The sequence below is a fragment of the Cynocephalus volans genome, chromosome 11, assembly GCF_027409185.1.
Source record: "Cynocephalus volans isolate mCynVol1 chromosome 11, mCynVol1.pri, whole genome shotgun sequence".
In the NCBI taxonomy this organism is placed as follows: Eukaryota; Metazoa; Chordata; class Mammalia; order Dermoptera; family Cynocephalidae; genus Cynocephalus; species Cynocephalus volans.
In genome coordinates, this window is record NC_084470.1 from 102,344,317 (window position 1) to 102,366,066 (window position 21,750).

Genomic DNA, 21,750 nt, shown 5'->3' on the forward strand with positions numbered 1-21,750 from the left:
CTTCCATCTTGAAACTGCTTTTCTTTCCTCATGATGCTTTTGAGTTATTATATCTTCTTGACATGTTTCACTGGATTTGAAAGTTTTTAGGTAAGTGTTTGCATTTTAAGCATTGAGGAAGAGAGGGCATAAAGAACTGCTTTAAAAAGGAAAATACGCTTTCTCTCTGCTCCACCATATTCACAATGCGATAACCTGCCATCACTGTCACCACCACCAAGACATTCACCAGCTGTGTTTCCCTGGACTTTGGACTTCCTAGCCTCTGAAATTGTAAGCAATAGTTTTTGTATTTTTAAAAATAAAATAAAATTTAAAAGAAGGAAAATACAGTAAGGCCAATTATTTGTGACTTTAGCCAGAAGTAATCCTCAGATCATCAGGTTTTATTTTCTTGGAGTGTCCTACTTATTTCATGCTAGTGTGGGTGTGTGCATGCATGTGTGTGTGTACATGCAGGACTCATCGTCCTTGAATCCTTACATTCAGTGTCTGCAGCATAGTATAGTCTTGACTGATGTTTGAAGGAATGACCAAGATACTCCAATTCTGAGATTTTAAGGTTTAATCATCCCCACGGCATGATTAAACAATGAATTCTGTTGAGTGACACAGAGTCAAGGAAGAACGTGAGGTGAAGCATTTGGGGTTGCTTTTTGCAAAGGTTTGAAACTCTGGTCAGTCCAGAAGTGGAAGGAACACCAGCCGTTAGTAATGGAGGTTGCTCAGTGAGGCTCATCCCCTCCCTCCTTTTTCACTGCCCCCACCCCCACCCCCATGAGTGTTCTTGACTTCTGTTTTTTAATCCAGACTTCCCACGGCCCAGTGTTTCTACTGGGAGTGTGGTCTGTAGCTTTTAGCTGCTGAGAGTTTACCTAAGCTTTGTTCATTTTGGGTTTTGGATGAGTCCATCATTCTGCAGGTTTTCTGGACCAGTGAGTCAAACTGGGGCTTTGGAATCATGGGGTACCTTCTTAAACAACATGTTTCTGGGTCCTGTTCCCAGAGCTTCGACTCCCAGGTCTGAGAATGCGCATTTATAACAAAACCCAGGTGATGTGGCTGCTGCTGCTGCTCCAGGAACCCCAGATCTACAGCTCCGCCAACTGTGGCTGTGCGCCAAATCCAGCTCCCACCTGTTTTTGTGAATAAAGTTTTATTGACACACGAATGTGCCCATAATTGCACGTGTTGTCTATGGCTGCTTTTGCACTACAGCAGCAGACTGAGTAGTTGTGAGATCACACGGCCTGAAAAGCCAAAAATATTCATTATTTGGCTCTTCCAAGAAAAGCTTGAAGATTCCTGATCTAGAGAAAGAAATGGTTGTAATGCCGTGCTGCACAATTTTTGTGAAACTTTCTGGGATGGAAAAGGATATATTTGGGGTAACCACAGAAGAAATGGTGGTCTTACGTTGCTAGTTCACATTTGTGTTGACCTGTGGAGATTGTTTAAAGCAAGAGAACAAACAAATCCTAGAATACAAAGGGTGTAGTTGGGATAATTGCTGTATGGTTGTTTTTTAAAGCAGCTTTTTTGAGGTATAATTAAAATATGGTAAACTCATGTATTTAAAGCAGTTTGGTAACTTTCGATGCGTGTATGCACTTGTGAAACAATCACTGCTTGGACATCATCAACCTATCCATCATCCAGAAGTGTCTTCAACCCATAGTGGGCACCCTGCCTGCCCCACCCTTGCTCAGGCAGCCACAGAAACTTCCCTACAGCTTTATGTAAATGAAATCATACGATGTGTTCTTTTTTTGGTCTGGCTTCTCTCACAGTGTAGTTATGTTGAGACTGTCCTGTGTGGTTGCGTGTCGGTAGCTCTTCCTTCTAACGGCTGGGTAGTGCTCCCTCATGTGGATGCCGCACACGATTTATCTGCTCACCCGTTGGGACATTGGGTTATTGCCAGTTCCTGACTATTACACAGAGAGGTGCTATGAACATTCATGTGCAAGTTCTAGTGGTGAAATAACAAGTTTTGTTCTCTTGTATAGATACCTAGGTGTGGAATGGCTGGATAATACATTGTGTTCATGATTAACTTTTTAGAAACTGCAGAACTGTCTTCCAAAGTGGTTACACCATTTCACGTTCCCACCGGCAGTGTAGCTCCTCCACATCCTCGCCAGCACGTGGTGTGGTCAGTCTTTGTAATTTAGACATTCTAATAGGTGTGTAGTGGTATCTCCTTGTAGTTTTAATTTGCATTTACCTAACGATGCTGAGCATCTTTTTATGTGCTTATTTGCCATCCATACATCTTTGGTGAAGTGTCTGTTCAAATTTTTACCCACTGATTTAAATTGTGTTGTTGTCTTGTTGAGTTTTACATTCTTTATATATTCTGGATATAAGTCTTTTTTTCACATTTATACTTTGCAAAGACTTTCTCCCTGTCTGGCTGTTTTCTTAACAGTGTCTTATGAAGAATAGAATTTTAAAATTTTTATCTAGTCCAATTTTTCAGTTTGTACTTTTGGATTGGACTTTGGTTTCCTAGCTGAGAAAACCTTCCTTAAATCAAGGTCACAAAGATTATCTCCTGTTTTCTGTTAGAAATTTTATACCTTTAAGCTTTAATTCTGTGACCCATTTTGAGTTAATTATTGTGAATGTTTCAAAGTGTGGATCCAAGTTCATTTATCTTTTGCATAGGGTGTTCAGTGTTTCAGCACCATTTGCTATGAAGGTCATTCCTCCACTGGATTGTCTTTGTGCCTTTGTCAAAACTCAGCTCTCCATGTGTGAGTTCAGTTGATCTATTTGTATCAAAACCCACAGTTTTTAATCCCTGTAGCTTTATATCAGTTCTTAAAGTTAGCTAACATTGGCTCTCTAACTTTTCTTTCTCACAGTTGTTATGGCTATGCTAGGTCCTCTGCATTTCTATATGAATTTTAGAATCAGTTTGTTAATTTTCATGAGAAAAATCTCGCTGAAATTTTGTTTGTGATTGCACTGGCTCTGTAGATCAATTTGGGAAGAACAGACATCTAAACAATATTGAGTTTTGCAAACCATGATTATAGTACTGCTCTCCACTTGGGTTGTTTTAAATTTCTCTCAGTGATGTTTTGTAGTTTTCAGTGCACAGTTCTTTCATATCTTTTGTCAGACTTTTTGATTTATTTGTTTCCTTTTTTTTGTTATTGTAACAGTATTGTTTTAAAAATTCTGTTCCTGATTATAAGTTGCCAGTACAGTTGACTTTTGTGTATTGAACCTGCAGCCTGCAACCTTGCTGAACTCACTTAGTTTTAGTGGTTTGAAGATTCCATCAGATTTCTACATAGATGATTATGTCATCTTCAAATTAAGACAGTTTTGTTTTTTTCTTTTCAATCTGGATGCCTTTTTTCTTGCCTGACTGTACCAGCTGGAACCTCCGGGATGGCGCTAAATAGAATGGGGAGGACATGCAGTCCCCACCACTGATATGATGTTACTTGTTGGGTTTTTGTCAGCCCTTTACTAGGCTGAGGAGGTCCCTAGAATTCTATTTCTAGTAGTTTACTTTAATCAGGAATGGGCTTTGGGTTTTGTCAAATGCTTTTTCTGCATTCATTGAGATGACTAATATGGTGAATATCTTTCTTTTTTGGTTTATTAATATGGTGAATTATATTCACTGATTTTAAGTGTTAAGCCAACCTTTCATTCCTGGGATAAACTCCCTCTTAGTCATGATGAATCGTTCTTTTAGAATATTGTTGAATTTCATTTGCTAAAATGTTGTTTAGAATTTTTGCATTTCTGTTCACGAGGGGCAGTGATTGGTCTGTATCTCGTTTTGCTGTGTTTTGTTTTTCCCCATGTAATGTCTTTGGTTTTGGTATCAGAATAATGCTGGCCTTATAGAATGATTTGGGAAGTATTCCCTCGTCTTAAATTTTCTCAAAGAATTACTATTTCTTTTTAAAATGTTTGGTCTAACTTACCATGGAAGCCTACTTGGGCCAAGTGTGTTTTTTGTGGAAGGTTTTTAACTCTGCTGGCATAGGCTGACAGGTTGTCTGCTGTTTATTGAGTTTGAGTTGCTAGTTTGTGTTACTCAAGTAATTTGCCCAACTTGTCTAAGTTGTTTAATTAATTGGCATAAGGTTGTTCATAGTATTCCTCTATTCATTTAATAGCCTAGAAATCTGTAGTGATGCCACGCCTCACATTCCTGATGCTGGTATTTCTCTCTCTCTTTTTTCCCCCAGATCTATCTGTCTAGAAGTTTATCAATTTTATTATTGTTCTTCTCAAAGAGCCAGCTTTTTGTTTCATTGATTGTCTGTATTATTTTTTATGTTTTCTCTTTTATTTATTTACATCTTGGTCTTTATGATTTCCTTTGGCTTACTTTGGGTTGAATTTTCCCTTTTTCTAGTTAAGTTGGGAGCTGAATCATTTATTTGGAGTCTTTTTTTTCCAATGTAAGCATTCAGTGCTTTGAGTTTTCTCCTAAGTCTTGTTTTAGTGGTATCCCACAAATTCTTTTTTTTTTTTTTTTTTAAAAGATGACCGGTAAGGGGATCTTAACCCTTGACTTGGTGTTGTCAGCACCACGCTCAGCCAGTGAGCGAACCGGCCCTCCGTATATGGGATCCGAACTCGGGGCCTTGGCGCTAGCAGCACCGCACTCTACCGAGTGAGCCACGGGTCGGCCCGGTATCCCACAAATTCTGATATGTTGTTTTTATTTTTATTCAGTTCATAATAATTGACTTTTGATCTCTTCTTTCATGTGTGGGTTATTTAAAAGTTTGTTATTTAGTTTTCAAACCTTTGGGATTTTTCCAGAGATATTTCTGTTACTTATTTCTAATTGAATTTCATTGTAGTGAGAGAACTTCCTTTGTATGATATGAGTCTTTTTGAATTTGTTGAGACCTGTTCTATGACCCAAAGCATGGTCTATCTCAGTAAATATTCTGTGTGCACTTGAGAAGAATGTGTATTCTCCCATTGTTGGGGGGAGTGTTATAGAAATGTTGATGAGGTCAAGTTGTTGACAGTGTTTCAAATCTGCTATATCTTTGCTGGTTTTCTGTCTACTGCTCTGTCCGTTACTTAGGGAAGGGTGCTTACATCTATTCCACCTGTAGATTTGTCTCCTTGCTGTTCTGTCAGTTCTTGCTTCATGTGTTCTGTAGCTTTGTTATTAGGTGCATCAGAGTGTATAGTTTTTGTTGTTGTTGTTGTTGTTGTTGTCATTTTCTTTTTTGGTTCTTTGACTCTTATCATAAAATGTCTCCCATTGTCTCTGGTTAATATTTTTTGCTCTGAAATCTACTTTGTCTGATATTAGTATTTTAATAGCTTTGTTTTGACTATTGTTAGCATGGTATTTTTATTCCACTTTTTTACTTTTAATCTGTCTGTGTCCTTATATTTAAAATGAGGTTTTTTTTTGTAGGCCACATATGGCTTTTTAAATCCAATCTGACAATCTTTGCCTTTTAATTGGGGTGTTCACTCCAGTCACATTTAATGTGATTATTGATAAGATTTGGTTTGAGTCTTTTGTCTTGTCGGTTATTTTCTGTTTGTCCCATCTGTTCTTCTTTCCTTTTTGAATGATTTCCCTTTTCTTTTGGATTAATCAAATACTTTCTATCTTCGTGATTTCTCTAGGGCTGACTGATAACACCTTTATACTTATTGCGTTTAACTTACCATGGCCTACCTTCAAATGATAGTATAGCACTTCTTCTGTAGTATAGGAACTTTGCTATAGGATATTTCCGTTCTCCCCTCCTTGCTTCCTGTTATCATGCAGTTTACTTTTAAATATGTTATAAGCTTGTAATGCATTGTTATTGTTTATGATTAAACAATCTTTTAAAGGGACTTTAGTGAAAAACAATCTTGTATATTTACCAATTAGTTATCAATTCTGCTACTTTTTATTCCTTTTGTTGATATAGAATTCCATCTGGTATTGTTTTTCTTCTGACTGAAGGATATCCTTTAACGTTCCTTGTAGTGCAAGTCTGCTGGTAATGAATTGTAGCTTTTTTTTTTTTTTTTTAAAGTTTCAGAACTTTAATTAAAGATGCTGCTCCACTATCTTTTTGCTTGTGTTGTTTCCAAAGAGAAATCTGCTCACGACCTTTTGTTCCTCTTTACATAGCATGTCTTCCCTTAAGATTTTCTCTTTGTCACTTTTTTCAGCCACTTGATCATGATGCACACCGTAGTTTTCTTCATGTTTCATGTGTTTGGGGTTTACTGAACATTTGGGGTTTACAGTTTTTGTTACGTCTGGGAAATTTTTGGCCATGATTTCTAAAGATGTTTTTTCTACTCCCTGTCTCCTCTGGGCCCCCCAGTTACCCATATGTTGGGCCTTTTGAAGTACCGCAGTACCCGGCTCACAGTGCTCTTTTCCACCTTTTGGGTTCTTTTTTGTGTGTTTGTTTTTGGATAGTTTATTACTGTGTATTCAAGTCCACACATCTCTTTTGCTGTGTCTACTTTGCCGTTAATCCTACTTAGTGCATTTTTCATCTCATGCATTGTAGTTTTCATCTCCAGAAGTTTGAATTGGGACTCGATCATATCTTTCACGTCTCTATTCAGCTTTTTAAACATGCAGAATACAGCTGTAATAACAGTTCCAATGTCTTCTGTGAGTTCTTTTGTCTGTGACAGTTCTGGTCAGTTTCAATTGAGCAATGGTTCTCCTCACTACAGTTCGTATTTTCCTGCTTTTTGGATGCCAGACATTTTGAAATTTACCTGTTTGGGTGCTGAATGTTTTTGTGTTTCTTTATATCTTCTTGAGCTTTGTTCTGAGGTGCAGTTAAGTTAGTTGGAGACCTTTTGACCCTCCTGGGTCTATCTTTAGCTTTCTTAGGTGGTTCCAGAGCAGGGTTCATTCTAGGGCTAGTTTTTTTTTTTTGTCATTTTCGTGACCGGCACTCAGCTAGTGAGTGCACTGGCCATTCCCATATAGGATCTGTACCCTCGGCGGGAGCATCGCTGTGCTCCCAGCGCCGCACTCTCCCGAGAGCGCCACGGGCTCGGCCCTCTAGGGTTAGTTTTTACCCACCACTGAGGCAAGGCTCTTTTGAGTTCTCTACCACTTCCACAGGAATTTTGGGGTTTTCTTGTCTGCCCAATGGGCACTGGGGCCACTGCCAGCTGGATGTGAACCCCAGGCCTATTCCTTGTGGTCCTCTCAGTGACTGGTGGAGTTTCCTCACTCATATGCCCTTATCTGGTTCTGCTGAATTCTCGGGGGGCCCTGTGGACCCGGGGCTCCCCCTGTGCCATGCTTTCCTCTGTGCTGCTCCGTCCTTTGAACTCCGGGGGTCCACTGGGTCCCTTCTAGATCCTCTCACTGCCAGGAAACTCTCTCAGGCAGTGAGCTGGGGGGTGGAGGGCTCAGCGGGGTTGTCTGTCTCTTGGGGATCACCATGCTTTGCCACCTGATGCCCAGATTCTCGAGGGCCGTTGCCTCCTGTATCTTGTCTGGGTTTTCACTGTTCCAGGTGGGAGGGTGGTGGGTGCCCGTAGCTCTAACTTGGCTGCAAGTGGGCCCTCTCATCACAGTGTGGTTTTTGCCACGTCTGTTAATGACTTCCAGCTTCTCTAACCAGGCACCCTCTTCATAAACTACATCGGAGAGATGGGACAAAAAAAAAAAAAAAACAGCGGCGTTGCTGCCACTTTGTCTGGGCTGACCTGCGGAGCACAGAGGCTTTCCTCCCCAGGCCATGGCTGTGGTCGTGCGCTTGTTGCTCAGTCACTCTAGGACTGAAAGCTGCAAAAAGTAAGAATAACTTGAGACTTTGAGATGACAGGTCTTTGGGAGTGTCTCGAGTTCAGGGGGAATGTAAGCAAATCGTGCTCTGTGGTGACAGACTTGAAAAGCTGCTGAATTGTGCTGACTGGCATATCCATTGTGAGAAGATGTGTTTCCTTTTGAAATAATTTTGGCTACATTGGGTTCATTTTGTGTGCATCTTCATTACCGCCTTTTCATTTCCATCGGGAGCAACGGCGAACATAGTGCACTGATTTTGACTATTTAGACTTGGGACCGCATCAAGCTGGTGCCGTGCAGCTCTGCAGTGAGGTTGATGTCCCCGCACTCTCAGGAACATCTGTGTGAGTGGGCGATGCTGGCCGTTAGGAAGGGGGACTGCCACGTGCCACTCAGAATTCAGCTTGAGCTGAGAGAAGATTGAATGTTTTGTTTGTCTGCAAAATTTTCAGGCAGTCTGATCCCTTTAAGAGTGAGGAAGGGGCATGTTCATGGTGCTGTTCCGGCTGGAGCAGAGTAGTGAGAACGGCCTGTACCTTCTCATGTTGTCTTGAGAGAAACTCTTCCCAGTTAAATATCCCATTTGTTCTAGGGACTTCCTCTAGGGCAGAAGGCCTGGTGGATGACTTTGGGATTTGGCCAGGTTTGAGGGTAGTGCCGGGGGGTGTGGGCCATGAGGGTTTTGGGGACCATGCATTCAGTGCTGCGTTCCATTGTCATCTAAAGCCAGGTGGTGGCTGGGCACCGGGAGAGGATGGTTCAGAGGAGGGCAGTGCCTGAGAGGCTCTCAGTGTTGCCATTCCCACTCCCGAGCCTGCTTTCTGGGATACAGCCAGCTGCAGAGAACATAGCTGCCCTGGTGGCCTGGTGTCTTGGGTGGTGGGTTGACTCCATGGGCTTTCTGCTTCCAGACCGTTTCAGGACAGAGGTCTGTGGTGATGCTGCCTGTGAGTAGGTTCAAGTGAATGGAAGCACCCTGCATCTCCTGGGAGACATGCTAGAAGGTCCAGGTCACAGCTTGAACCCAAGGCTGGCTCTGATGGGAGGCTGGAGAACTTTCCAGCAGGCTGGAGTCCTTCACTCTGTGGCTGCCCTGGTGGCTGTGGCTGCCTGGGCATCGGACAGAGGTCTTGCAGGCCAGGTGGCGGCCACACCCTGTGAATGTCACATTCCCACGGGCCAGGGCTCAGGACCATTGTGAGAGTCCTACATGGAGCTGGTGCTTGCGTTCTGGAATTGGTCTCACTCCACAGCCTTGGGCAAGATGCCTCCAGGTCATGAAGCTGTGGCATAGAGCATGTCATGTGGCAGGACCCTCACCGATGGGCCTCTGTGTTGCTGCTGTTGTGTGGGGCTTTCCTGGTGGCCATTGAGACCTTTGTGCTGCCGCCCAGTGTGCATGTTTCTCACCCCTCAGATTCCTCCTTGGAGGCCCCTAGACAAGCTGTGGTCAGGTGTGGAGTGAGGGGCTGGGGCTCTGGAGGTGGGCCAGGGGTGGATCGAGCCACGCATCCTTGGCCACAGGATGCACCCAAGTGTGGAATAAAGTGCTTTGAATGTGGGAGTGGAGAGGAGACGGTGGCAGTGTCACTGCTCCTGAGGGGCGTTTTGCTTCCTGCCAAGGTGCTTTGCTGTACTTGTGGTTGACGGACAAGTGGCCTCTCGACATGGGCTTCTTGAAAAGGGGGCTTCTCAGTGTTTCCCCTAGAGCTCACACACCACCTGGCAAGGTGCATCCAGGTGGACAGGGACTCATCGGCCTCCCCAGGCAGTGCTGAGCTAACTGCACGGCAGCCACAGGGCCGTGTTTTGTTTGGTTCTGGGGCTTGTGGTGGGTTTCTTTTCTCTAGCCAAGTGGAGAGTTTTACCTAATTTTCTTCCTTGGCACAGGTGAGACTTCCAGTATCCCTCTGGCTCATGAGGGCTGCGCAGCAGAGGCATGAGAGGCTGTGAGCACAGCTGAAGAGCAGCTGCAGTAGGAGGGGTGTGGAGACTGGTGGGGCAGTGTGGCAGGGCCTGGGAGCCCCTACTGCTGTGTTGTGATGTCGTTCTGCACATTCAGCTCCAGGAGGGAGGGAAGGGCCTTGTCGTGGCCATGCCTTGGGTAGAGTGAGCGGGATGGTGACAGTGGATTTTGCAGGTACACGAGTGTAAACTTAGACCTGGGGGCACGGATGCCCTGCATCCCAGGCCCGGCTCAGCTGTCTGTGGCCTTTCCTAAAGTGAAGCCATGTTGCAGGTGGTGTCGTCTGTGTTTAAAGGATGTGACGATGTCTTGTTCGTTGGTCATGACAATGAGCTTTGCTGCCCTAAAGCATGGCACTCATGAGGGGTGGGGGCCTCGTGGTGGGCTGAAGGTGCTTTGCTGATAAAAATAAGCTCTGGGGAAGCAGCCTCCATGGCCGGTCCTGGACACAGTCCTCCTTCCTTCCTTGTCTGTGGCGCCTGTGCTAGCCCTGGGATGGGCTCGTGTATGGTCCTGTGCACAGAATCCTCATCTTCCAGCTCCCTCCCATGGTGGTCCTGGGGTCTGGGGCAGCCCCAGGATGGTGCCCAAGATGCAGCCCTGCTGACCTGAAGCGTCCTGTGTTGATCCATTGTGGGCCCGGGGGCGTGGCCACAGGTCCTGGGCTTTGTCCTCTTTATGAGAGGTCAGGTGGTCACAGTGGGTGGGTGATGAGGGGCCTGCAGTTCCTGGGGTGCCATCTGGTGATTGTAAAACGGGCAATACACATTTTTGGAGGGGGGAATGGTAGGGGAAAAGCTGCAGATGGTCAGGAGGCTGCCCTACCCTGCTTCCTAGGCAGACACCTCTGTGGCCTTTCTCTGGGTGTCTGTTCCCAAGGTGAAAAGTTCAGGCTGTCCTGTCTCCCCAGAGGGGCCAGAGGTGGGACAGGAACACAGGGGCTGGATCTGGCCGGACATTCCTCACTTCCCTTCCTGTTCGTATCCTGTCCTGGGGGGCGGGGTACAGACAGTGTGATTGTCGAAGTCCCAGCTGGTATTTTGCAGGACTCTCCAGTTGGGCCAGCCATGGGACAGACAAGTTCGCTGGAGTGCCTCTCCATATCAAGAGCACCTTTCCCCATCCTGGGCTGGTATAGGCTGGATTGGGTGCCCACATCACAGGGTGGGCATTCCCGTGTGAATGAACTGACCTGATGGCCCCAGCAAGCACCTGACCCTGGGCTGGGGCTGTGGGTACACTGCAGGGCCGTTGAGGACTGGAGGGTCATGCCCTTCAGCACACCCAGCACTTGGGTCACCCGATGGGAGTGAGGGCATTTGTGAGCCAAGGCGGGCTTTGTGCTAGCTTGGGTAATGGGGGACTGTGGGTGCCCAGGACAGTCCCTGAGAAGAACAGACCCCGCACTTTCCAGCCAGGCTGGTCATCACCGCTGCCCCCCCCCTGCCCCAGCAGCACCTTCCCCGGTGGCTCCAGGTGCTCAGGAGCATGTATTCTCAGGTGCTTGTTGAACAGAGGAAACTTGGCACCTGTCCACAGAAGTCCATTGTGGTTAGGAGCTGTGGGAAGATGGTGGCCTCCCCTGCTGGGAGTTGGCTCTGCCCTGTTGCCTGAGCCTGACGGAGGGGCTGTGTGGCATCTGTCTTGGACTTAGTGAGCATGTGACTGTTGTACATTCCCTTTTTGAGCTTTCCTTTTAAGAGGACCTATTTAAGGTCCCATCACGCACACAGTTTGCAGTTGCGAGGTTAAAGTCTGAGGTTAATGGCACATTTTGGGAGGAACACCAGAAGGCTGCTCCTCACGGGGGCTTTGTGTGGGCCACCTTGACCCGGGCTGACGCCAGGCGCTCACCATTTATGCTCAGCTGCTCTCGCCCATGAAAACCTTTGTCCCTTTGAGCCCTGCCAGCACCTGGGGCCCCTTGCTGTCCCCGCAGGTCTTCCCTGGGCAGAGATTGTGGCCCTTCTGCCCTAGAGCAGCTTCTAGTGGTCAAGGGCGCCCCTGCCACCCCTTCCCTCACATCCAGGCCAATTGCTGAAGGACCAGGAGGCTTCTGACAACATTTGTGCTGATGGTTCAAGAGGCTGACACCCCGGGGAGGCCCGGCTGGTGGTGTTTCCAGAAAGTGGCTTTTCAAGGCATACCTGGTCCCTTAAACAAGAGGCAGGGTGCTGGGACGGGAAGGGTGGCCCATGTTTGCTGTTTCTTTCATTCCTTTTTCTCCACAGGGTGCTCTCTTCCCGGGCAGGTGCAGGGGCTGCTGAGCTGAGGGTCATGGGGCCCCCACCTGCTTGTCACCCTCTCCTGGCTCTTGCCCTGCAAAGGGACCAGTTAAAAAGGTCACTGCTCTGATTTTCATTGCTGCGTCTTGTGTTCTCACGACCTCTTGTCTTGCACACTGTCGGGTGGGACTGGAGCTTCAAGGAGGGCCCTGGCCTTTCATGGGATTAAAAAGCTACAGAAAGGTCTGAATGGTGAGCCACCAAGGTTAAATGTTACAGTAGCACAAAATAGTGCTAAAAATCAAGCAAAAATACACATGCATCTCCAAGTTTAAGGTGAACAGGGACCAGAGCTACTGGAGACTGTGCCACCTCCTTAAACAAGTGATTCGGAAAGCAGTGGGAAGAGGGCCTTTTCCACATGACGTCCGAAGGGGCGGCTGTGGCTCTGCATCTGCACTCGCCAGCGGTGTGTGGGTCCCCTTTCCACAGACCCACACAAGGCCCCTTTCCCAGCCGAGGCACGGGGAAGCCCTTTGTGACTTTTTTACATAATAGAGAGTGAGTTGGTTCATATTTTTGCATTGTAATTGGCCAAAAAGCCCTTAAATACAACCATGTCTTGTAAATGTTGTCTTTAATGTAATTGTACGTTTTATCAGAACCCAAACTTTCCTGTTGCTACTCCAGTATTCTGTTGGTGTGCATGTGAATCTAGTTTCTTTTTCCCTTTTCCCTTCTTTGCATGTGCTGGCCTGTTCCTCTGGACCCTGGAGCAGGTAAGATATTTCGCTCCTATGAAGCCCTCCCATGCCCCCACGTGCCGCTGAGCCTTTCTGCCACTGGAGCTAGATGCTGGGGGTGTGCGTCTACCCAGGGAGATGGTCAGGGGGCAGGAACGCCAGGTCTTAAATCAGGAAAACTGTCCTGACAGTAGTAAAAATAACCAGCTGCCCTGAAAGAGCACCTGAAAACACAGGCTCTTTGCCTTCTCCATAAAGACATTTTTTATGTCGCCACCAGTATTCAAATTGCAAATGTCACAGGGCTCTTTCTTTCTGAGATGACCCCACAGCCATTTGGCCCTTTATCTTGGTAACAGATGAGGGAGGTCTGTTTGGTGGTGCTCGAGCCCCACCTGGGGCAGCCTCAGGCGCGGGAAGCTCTGCCTCTCCTGTTGTCGGTGCTGCTGCTGGCCTCCCCGCTCTGTCCTGCCTGGCACTGGGTCCTGGGAAGTGTGCATGGGGAGAGTCTCTGTTCTCTGGTCCCACGTCCTGCTTGGCACGTCCCTCTGCAGCTGGCGCCTGGGACCTCAGCAGAAAGGGGGCACTCCTTCCAGGGTCCTTGTGAGCCCAGGGCTGGGGACAGATGGTGCGGCTCCCGTCCTCGCTCTTCTGCCTATGGTGGTGACAAAGCCCCAGCCCTGCTTCCTCTCATGAACTTGAGCCCTTGTATGTCCATGACCCCAGTCTTCAGGATGGCGTCTTCAGTGCCTGAGTGGGGTGACACAAATGTGGGGTTCCCAGGTTGGGTGACTGGCAAGCAGACTGTGAGAATATCCAGGGGGAAGTGACAAATCCATGGTGAGATTGCAGGTCCTGGTTGGGGCTTGGCCAGGACCATGGGCCCTCCTGGCTTGCATTAGCGGATCTTGCCCATGTGGAGGGCCAGGAACCCTGCCGCTGGTCCGTGGAGGCCATGTCCTGCCTGGCGCTGCATGGTCAGGGGCCCCGGTGGGCTCACTATGCCTCACTGACCACACCAGTGCGTTTTGCCATGACACTGAGGCTCCTGAAGTCGGGTTTCTAGGCAGTGCTGGCGCCTCGTGCACATGTGGTCACTGGCTGGTTGTGGTTGGGATGCTGCCTTACCTGACCCTCAGCCCACACTCTGGGAGAAAGCCTGTCAGAATCTTGGGCTGGCACCATGGGCTCTGGCCCCTGGTCTCAGTGGCTGCCATGTTCCCTACATGCCACAGCGAGCACCTTTGCACATGCGTGAATCTGATCAGGCTGCGTCCCTGACGTGGGCTTGGGGTCAAGTTGGTGCATGTGCAGGTGGGTAGGGGGCATCCACCTGCACCGGGCAGCATCACCTCTAGAAGATGCCTGTAGAGGTCAAGGGTTTGGACCCCAGTACCCGCCAGGCACAGCTCTTCAAAACCCTGTTACTGTTGTGTTAATTAGGTGACTAATGTTGTCATTCGCTGGAGGTTGTGGGCTGGGTATGTTCCATCTTCCAAGGCCGGCCGTCTTCTTCTGACTGTGGCCTCTCCAAGTGACAGTGACAGTGAGTGAAACTTGTGTCTGCGAATGGAAGGGAAAAGCAAGAGGACTGTCAAAGGTTATCAATGGAGATGACTCCTGATTAATAAAGAAGCCACACCACACACACTGTGATGTCCCTCTAAGGCAGTCACTCCCTCCATTCACCACAGTAGCTCTTCATTTCCATATTTAAAATGCAGAGAATAAAAAGGAATGAAAAATCCATTCTCACTATGTTCACTTCAAACAAAAATGACTGGTTAATGTGCCGAGAAGCTGTCATTACTGCTTTTGTGAAGGGTAGTTGTGAAGGAACAACTCCACAGAGATTTCTCAGCCTACAAATTGTGACTGTACATTTCTGAAATTGTCTGCCAAATAAACAGGGCATTTAGTAAAAAAAAAAAAAAAAAGAAGAAGAAATACTTCTCATGAGTTAGATCGTTTAATTTTCCCAGGCCACTATAAACAGTGATCATACATCTGACAGGGAAGGGAAGACTGCTAGAGCCAAATGCACAAGAGACAAGAGAAACAATAGCTAACATCTTTCTAAAAGTGTAAAAACTAAATCGCCCCCTGAAGACAGCTCTAAATTTACAGCATAATAAAATCCAAGCAGTAACTAATTAAAAAAAAAATACTACTGCATTTCTTTAGAACTCCAAATACATTTCCCCTTTCAAATGTTATAAATGGTGATGGGATTTTCAGACCAGTCCACAAAATCATCCATGGTATCTCATCATTACTACAGTATCTGAACACCACTTACAATAATGCTGTTCCAGGAAAATGCATTCAGAAAATTCCAACATGGAAAGAAATGGCTATTTCTCTACTGTCACAGCCTAGCTAATGAGAGAGTAAGCTTCCTTTGCTCCCTTTCACCCAAACTAAAAGTCACATTGGGACCAGGCTTCCAAAAGGCAAATGCTAAGGCTGAGAAGCAACGGGACAAAGAGACTACATAACCTTGTGCCAATCAAAACAGGTGTTAGGGTTTTTATAAATGGGAGAGAGAAGAGTAGGAAATATAAAATGTTTTCACCTTTTCCCCTTCTGTTCACACTTTTATTCTCCCCTTTTCCTTTTATCTGAGGAAAAACCTCATGAGGTTGGAGAATCCAGGCAAAAGAAATCCTTCTTTTAGGAGTGATTTTACAATCAATTGGGCAAGGAGAGGAAACTTATTAACAATAATATGTCCAATGTAATATAATTAAGAAATTAATAAAACAATACAGTACACAGTTTTAGAAAGAATTGCATTCAGTGCTTTTGGACACTTTAACTGTTAAGTTTCAAATGAAAACTTTTCATTTGCACAGTTCACTTACACAGAATAATTTCCCGCAATTATGTGAAACAAGTGTGAAGCAGAACGACATACAGTATGAGAAAATGTATGTAGGAGTATACACACATATACATACATATATATGTCTGAAAGTCAAATTCTGTACAGAAAAAAAGGATAAAAAAATTTAATAGTGTCTGAAAATTATATAATCTGCATTTCCAAATAAGATATTTTCTGAGCACATCATCAAATCAGAAAATCTGGCAAACACTTGTATATGTTAGGGGAAAAAACTGAAAAATTACTTCATCTCGTAGATATGAGAATTTTTATCCTTCTATTGTATTTCCTTGCAGCATTTTTTCTGTGTGTGTGTGTGTGTGTACATATGTGTTTTATATAACACACAGTTTACGTATACTTTAAAGTCTTGGTTTCTGCTTTTTTCCACTTCACGTTAAATTGAGAGCACTTTCTGTGCTCCAATGTCTTTGAAATATGTAAAGCCACCTTATATCCCATTATATGGATATACAATAATTTAACAATTCCCCTACCATAGGGATCATTTAGGTTGTGACAGGTTTTCAGTCTAATAAGTACTTTTCCACTGAATGCCCTTGTATATGATCTTTAATGCATGATTGGAAGTTTCTTTAGGACAGATAATTAGACATGATATTATGCTATATAAAAGGATATGACCATTTGTAAGGCTTCTTATACATATCACTAAACTACTTTTCAGAGTGGCTGTATGAATTCCCAATTCTACTAATAGTGCATTTGTGTACCCTCCTCATTCTTAATCTTTAGGTTTTGATAAAAAGGATTCATAAATAGAACTTTTCCAATTGAGTTTATACATGTTATCTTATTCACTTAAGTCTAAAAGACAAATTTTAGAACACTATTTTATGAGGTTAGCTTGAAGTATAATCATTAATTTGCACTTATGTTACTGAAAAAGAAGCAAATAAAAGGGCCAGTGATTATAAAACATCCCTTGCATTTATGAGTTAAAGTATAAATTAATTTACTCACAACAAGGACAGTTCTCCAGAAGAATATACCAAATGAAACAATTCCCAAGAATGCTGTTACAAGTACAGGTTCCCATGACAGTCCAAAGAAATCTGGCCCAGGCTGAACATCATCATGCAATGTAGCAACAACCTGAAATAGACATATTAGAAATAATGGGAAGCCTTAAAGAAATTTGCAATAATGCAGTCAGAAAGAGTCAGCCATAGAAATTCTATTGCAAAATCCACCAGATAACAACCCCCTCAAAAAGCTTCAATAGTTCTTACTGCTTCAAGAAAGACAGGATGTTGGCAGTCTCATTTCTTGTTTGACTCGTAGTGTTTTTAAATATTACCAGTCTAAACGTCCTTAAGTTGGGCATATATTTCCAGTTAACAGAGACCCTGCCACATCATTTTGTCCAACACATAGCTAGAGTCCCTCTGGATCATACTTTTCTCTTGGTTAATTGGATCTTATTACTTTAAAAAAAAAACGTAAGACAAAAAATTTAAATATAGTATAAGTAATCAAGTTTCATGGCTGCAAATAAAACCAATATGATGGTAATGGATGTCTTATTCCTCTAAAAATTCAAACTTTAATTTTGGTCTACTCTTATGTAACAAGGACACATGCTAAATCAGATAGCTCATGGTAACTGGTCTAGATAATCCCTGAATTTAAGTGTCTTTAAAACTTGGTGCCTTAATTTAAAATGTTTCCTGGGAGATAGTCCATTGAACACCTGCCAGCTGCACACTGTTTTTGCTGCCTTCTACAAGTACCCGAGTTAACTACCATACTGACTCCATCCCTCAACAGTGCCAGGGGCCACTGGGAAAAGACACGCTGGCTCTCAGTGTTTGGATAGTGGCTTTAAAGATAACACAGCACCTGCCACTTCTAACTGTTCTGTAAGAAATGAGCAAGTGATGACACTTCAAGTACATTCCCACTAGCCTCCCGAAACAACACAGCAACATCCTGCATGCCTCAGGCCTGACATACTCCATTTCCTTGGCCAGGCCGGTCAGGGCACCCACTCCACTCAGAACTCATCCACCCACCTGCCAGAACTGGGGTCCCTCCGTGGGAACGGGGATCGTCATCTCCAGCAGCTTGGCTGTGAGGGCTGTGTACAGCACTGACAGGGGTCCCCAAAGCGCCCTGTCCGACGTGGCAACAGAAGGCACAATGGCAGCGACTGCCAACATCACGTATGGACAGGTAGGGGGTGAGACGCTTCCCTGCTGAACGGCACAGGACTTGTCTCCTTCACTGCCTCTTCTCACGGTGACTGTCTCGCTCAAGGCACAGAACTCGTCTTTTTCATCATCTCCTCTCATGGAGACCATCCTTCTTACAGCATAGGACTCATCTCCTTCACCTTCTCCTCTCATGGATACCGTCCAGCCCAAGGCACAGGGCTTGTCTCCTTCACCATCTCCTTTAATGGAGACCATCCGGCTCACAGAGTAGACTGAAATCCGTCTGTCCCCTGGCCGGCTCTTTGGCCACTGAACACTGAGAACACTGTAACCATGGGGATGATAGTGAACACTGTGCACAAGTCAGATGGCGCTGCGTGGGCGGGGCCTTCGTGGGCAGCCAAGCGGAAGCATTCAAGCAGGGGGAGGTGAAGAATGGGGCTCACTCACCGTAGGAGCTAAGTGAATTTCTATGTCGCATGCGTTGGGACATCCTAATTATGTCTCAAACTCTAGGAGCAACAAGGGAAGAGATTTGTAAAGTTGATTATTTAAATATAGAAAACCTTGCCCAGTCCCCCACCCCAAAAATTGCAAAATAAGCAAAATTTGACGGTGACAACCTGAGAAAATATATTTGTAACAAATTAAAAGGGATTAATATTTCTAAAATATAAAAAGCTTCACAAATAGAGAAGAAAGTGGCCAGCAAACCTATGGAAAAATGGGCTGAAAGAATGAACGGATCTGGGAAAAGAAATATAAATAGCTTGTAGACATATGGAAACACACTCTGCCCTGTTCATAATAAAAGAAATACAAATAAAGCCTACACTGAGACACCATTTCTCACTTACCTTGGCAAGATCCAAATATCTGATAACATGTGAGGATACTTCAAAAAGTCTGTGGAAAAACAGAATTAAAAGATAATACGAATCTTTCCATAAGCTTTTTGATATACCTTGTACTCTGCTGGTGAGTGAATGTGGTGAAAATAGCCACTCTCATGCATTGCTGATCACTATGCAAAATGATACAACCCCTATGAATGGGAATTTTGCAACATCGCCCTAAGTTAAGTGTGTATTTACACATTGACTCAACAATCCCAATTCTAAAGCTCTATCTCAAAGATATTGGAGAACAACGGATGTTGAAAACATATATGCACAAAACTATGTTACTCCAGTTTTATTTATAGTAACAAGAGTGGAAATAAAATGTCCATCAATAAAAGAGACATTGAATAAACCAAAGAATACTGTGCAGCTATAAAAAAGAAACAAAATAATTTTTTATACTGCTTTATATAAAATATGGTTTCCAGAATATTAAACAACAAAACAAAACGTGGCACTTGGTATAATCAGTCTTTCAAATTTTAGCTATTCTAATAAATGTGTCGTGGTAACTCATTGTTGTTTAAATTGGACAATTAATGATGCTGAGCATTTTAAAATGTGCTTCTTTGCTACCCACAAATCTTTGGTAAAGTGTTTATTTTACTGGGTTATGTTTTTCTGGGCTTTTTTCTCAAATGAGCTTTAAGAGTTCTTTATATATTTTGGATACAAGTCCTTTATTAAGCAGATGCTCTGTAGTGAATTTTTCCCAGTCTGTGGTTTGTATTTATTGTTTACTTTGAAAAGTGTTTGTTTTGATAAAGTCCAAATTATCAACTTTCACTTTCATGAATCATGCTTCTGATGTCAAATCTAAGAAATCTTTGCCTAACCCAAGTTCAACAGAAATTTTCTCTTGTTTTTCCTACAAGTTTTATAGTTTTAGGTTTTACATTAAAGTCTATAACCCATTTTGAATGAGTTTATGAATATGACACGAGGTATGGGTGATTGTTTGCACAGAAATAGCCAATAGTTCCATTTGTTGAAAAGACATTCTTTTCTCCATTTAATTTTCTTTCCACCTTTGTCAGAAGTTCATTGCCAGATATGTGTGGATCTATTTCTGGATTCTCTATTCTGTTTCAATGATCTATTTGTCAGCTGTCCTGATTACTTATAAAGTCTTGAAATTATGTAATGTTTGGTCTACTCTAGGACCTTTCTATTTTCCATAAGAACTGTAGAATCAGCTTCACATTTTTTTTTGGTCTTTTTTGTGACCAGTACTCAGCCAGTGAGTTCACTGGCCATTCCTATATAGGATCCAAACCAGCGGCGGGAGCGTCGCTGTGCTCCCAGCGCCGCACTCTCCTGAATGCGCCACGGGCTCGGCCCCACATTTTTTATAAAAAACAACAACAACAAAATCCTGCTGGGATTTTGAATGGGATTATGTTGATTCTAGTGATCAAACTGGATAACTGACAGCTTAACAATATATTTAGTCTTCTGAATTATAAACAAGATATATTTCTCTATAAATTTCGGTCTTCCTTAATTTCAGTAGTATTGTATAACTTTCAATGTATATGTCTTACATGTTTTTTGACATACTTATCTTTAGGTACTGCATTCTTCTTATACTGTTGTACTTGGAAATTTCTTAAAATTTCAGTTCCCAATTGTTTATTGCTAGTATATAGAAATAAAATTGCTTTAGATTTAAATCTTTTTCTGGCAACTTTACAAAACTCCTTTATTAGCTCTAGGAGCTTTTTTATAGGTCACACCAGATTTTATGCATAGATGTTCATGTTTTCTGCAAATAAACAATTCTTCCTTCCCAATCTTGATGCATTTTATTTCTTTTTCTTACCTTAATGTACTGGCTCTTGCCTTACTGAACCTCAGCATGATGTCTAATAGATGTGATGAGAGTAAACATCCATGTTTTGCTTTCTGATTGTGGGGAAAAGCATTCAATCATTCACCATTAAATATGATATTATTGTAAGATTTTCATAGAGCCTATTTAAGTTCTCTTCTATTCCTAGTTTGTTGACTTTCTTTTTCCAGCAGTAATGCATGTTGGATTATTTTTTCAAATTCTTTTTCTGTGTCTATTGAGCTGTACATATGGATTGTCTTTTCTAAGTTTGTGATCATGGTGAATTACACTGATTTTTTTTTTTGTCTTTTTTTTTTTTTTTTTTTTTGCAGCTGCTTGGTACAGGGCTCTGAACCCTTGACCTCAGTGTTATAACAACAGGCTTTAACTAACTGAACTAACTGGCTAGCCAGTTTAATTAATTTATTTTTAATTTAGACACATTTGTACATATTTATGGAGCAGTGTGATGTTTAATACATGTATAAAATACGTAATCAAATTATGGTAATTAGCACCTCAGACATTTATCATTTCTTTGAGGTGAGAGCATTCAAATTCTAGCTATTTTGAAATATATAATATATTACTGTTAACTAGAGTCACCCTACTGTGTAATGGAACAGTAGAACTTATTCCTCCTATCTAACTGTAACTTTTGAAATGTTAGATGAAACTTGTATTCTTGGGATAAACCCTATGTGGTCATAATGTATTTTCCTTTTTATATATTGTTAAATTTGATCTGCTAAAATTTTGTTTAGACTTTTTGTTCCTATGTTCATGAGAAATACTAGTCTGTGTTTTTTTTTCTTGTTTGTCTTGATTTCATATCATAACACTGGTTTCACTTAGATACGAAGTATTTTCTGTTCTTCAATTTTCTAGAAGGGTTTGTGTAGAATTAGTATTATTTCTTCCTTATAGGTTTAATACAATTTACCAGTGAAGCCATATGCGCTGGAGCTTTCTTTGTGGAAAAGTTTTTAAGTAAGAATTCAATTTGTTTTATACTTACAAGTTTACTGAGGACACCTATTTCTACTTGAGTGAGCGTTTGCAGATTGTGTATTAGATGGAATTTCTTCATCTAAATTGTCAAGTTAATTGGCCTAAGTTGTTCGTAGCGTTCCCTTGTTATCATTGAATATCGGTAGAACCTAGGGTGATGCTCCTCAGTGACTGCTGATATTGGTAATCTGTGTCACCTCTCCTTTTCTGGATCACTTTGGCTAGAAGTTG

At 43.3% G+C, this 21,750-nt stretch overlaps 1 pseudogene; it reads left to right on the forward strand.

Moving 5' to 3' along the window:
• The window catches only part of LOC134390173 (ski oncogene-like), a 35,401-nt pseudogene extending 22,606 nt beyond the window's left edge, over positions 1 to 12,795 (forward strand).
• Positions 12,796 to 21,750: the final 8,955 nt, after the last annotated feature.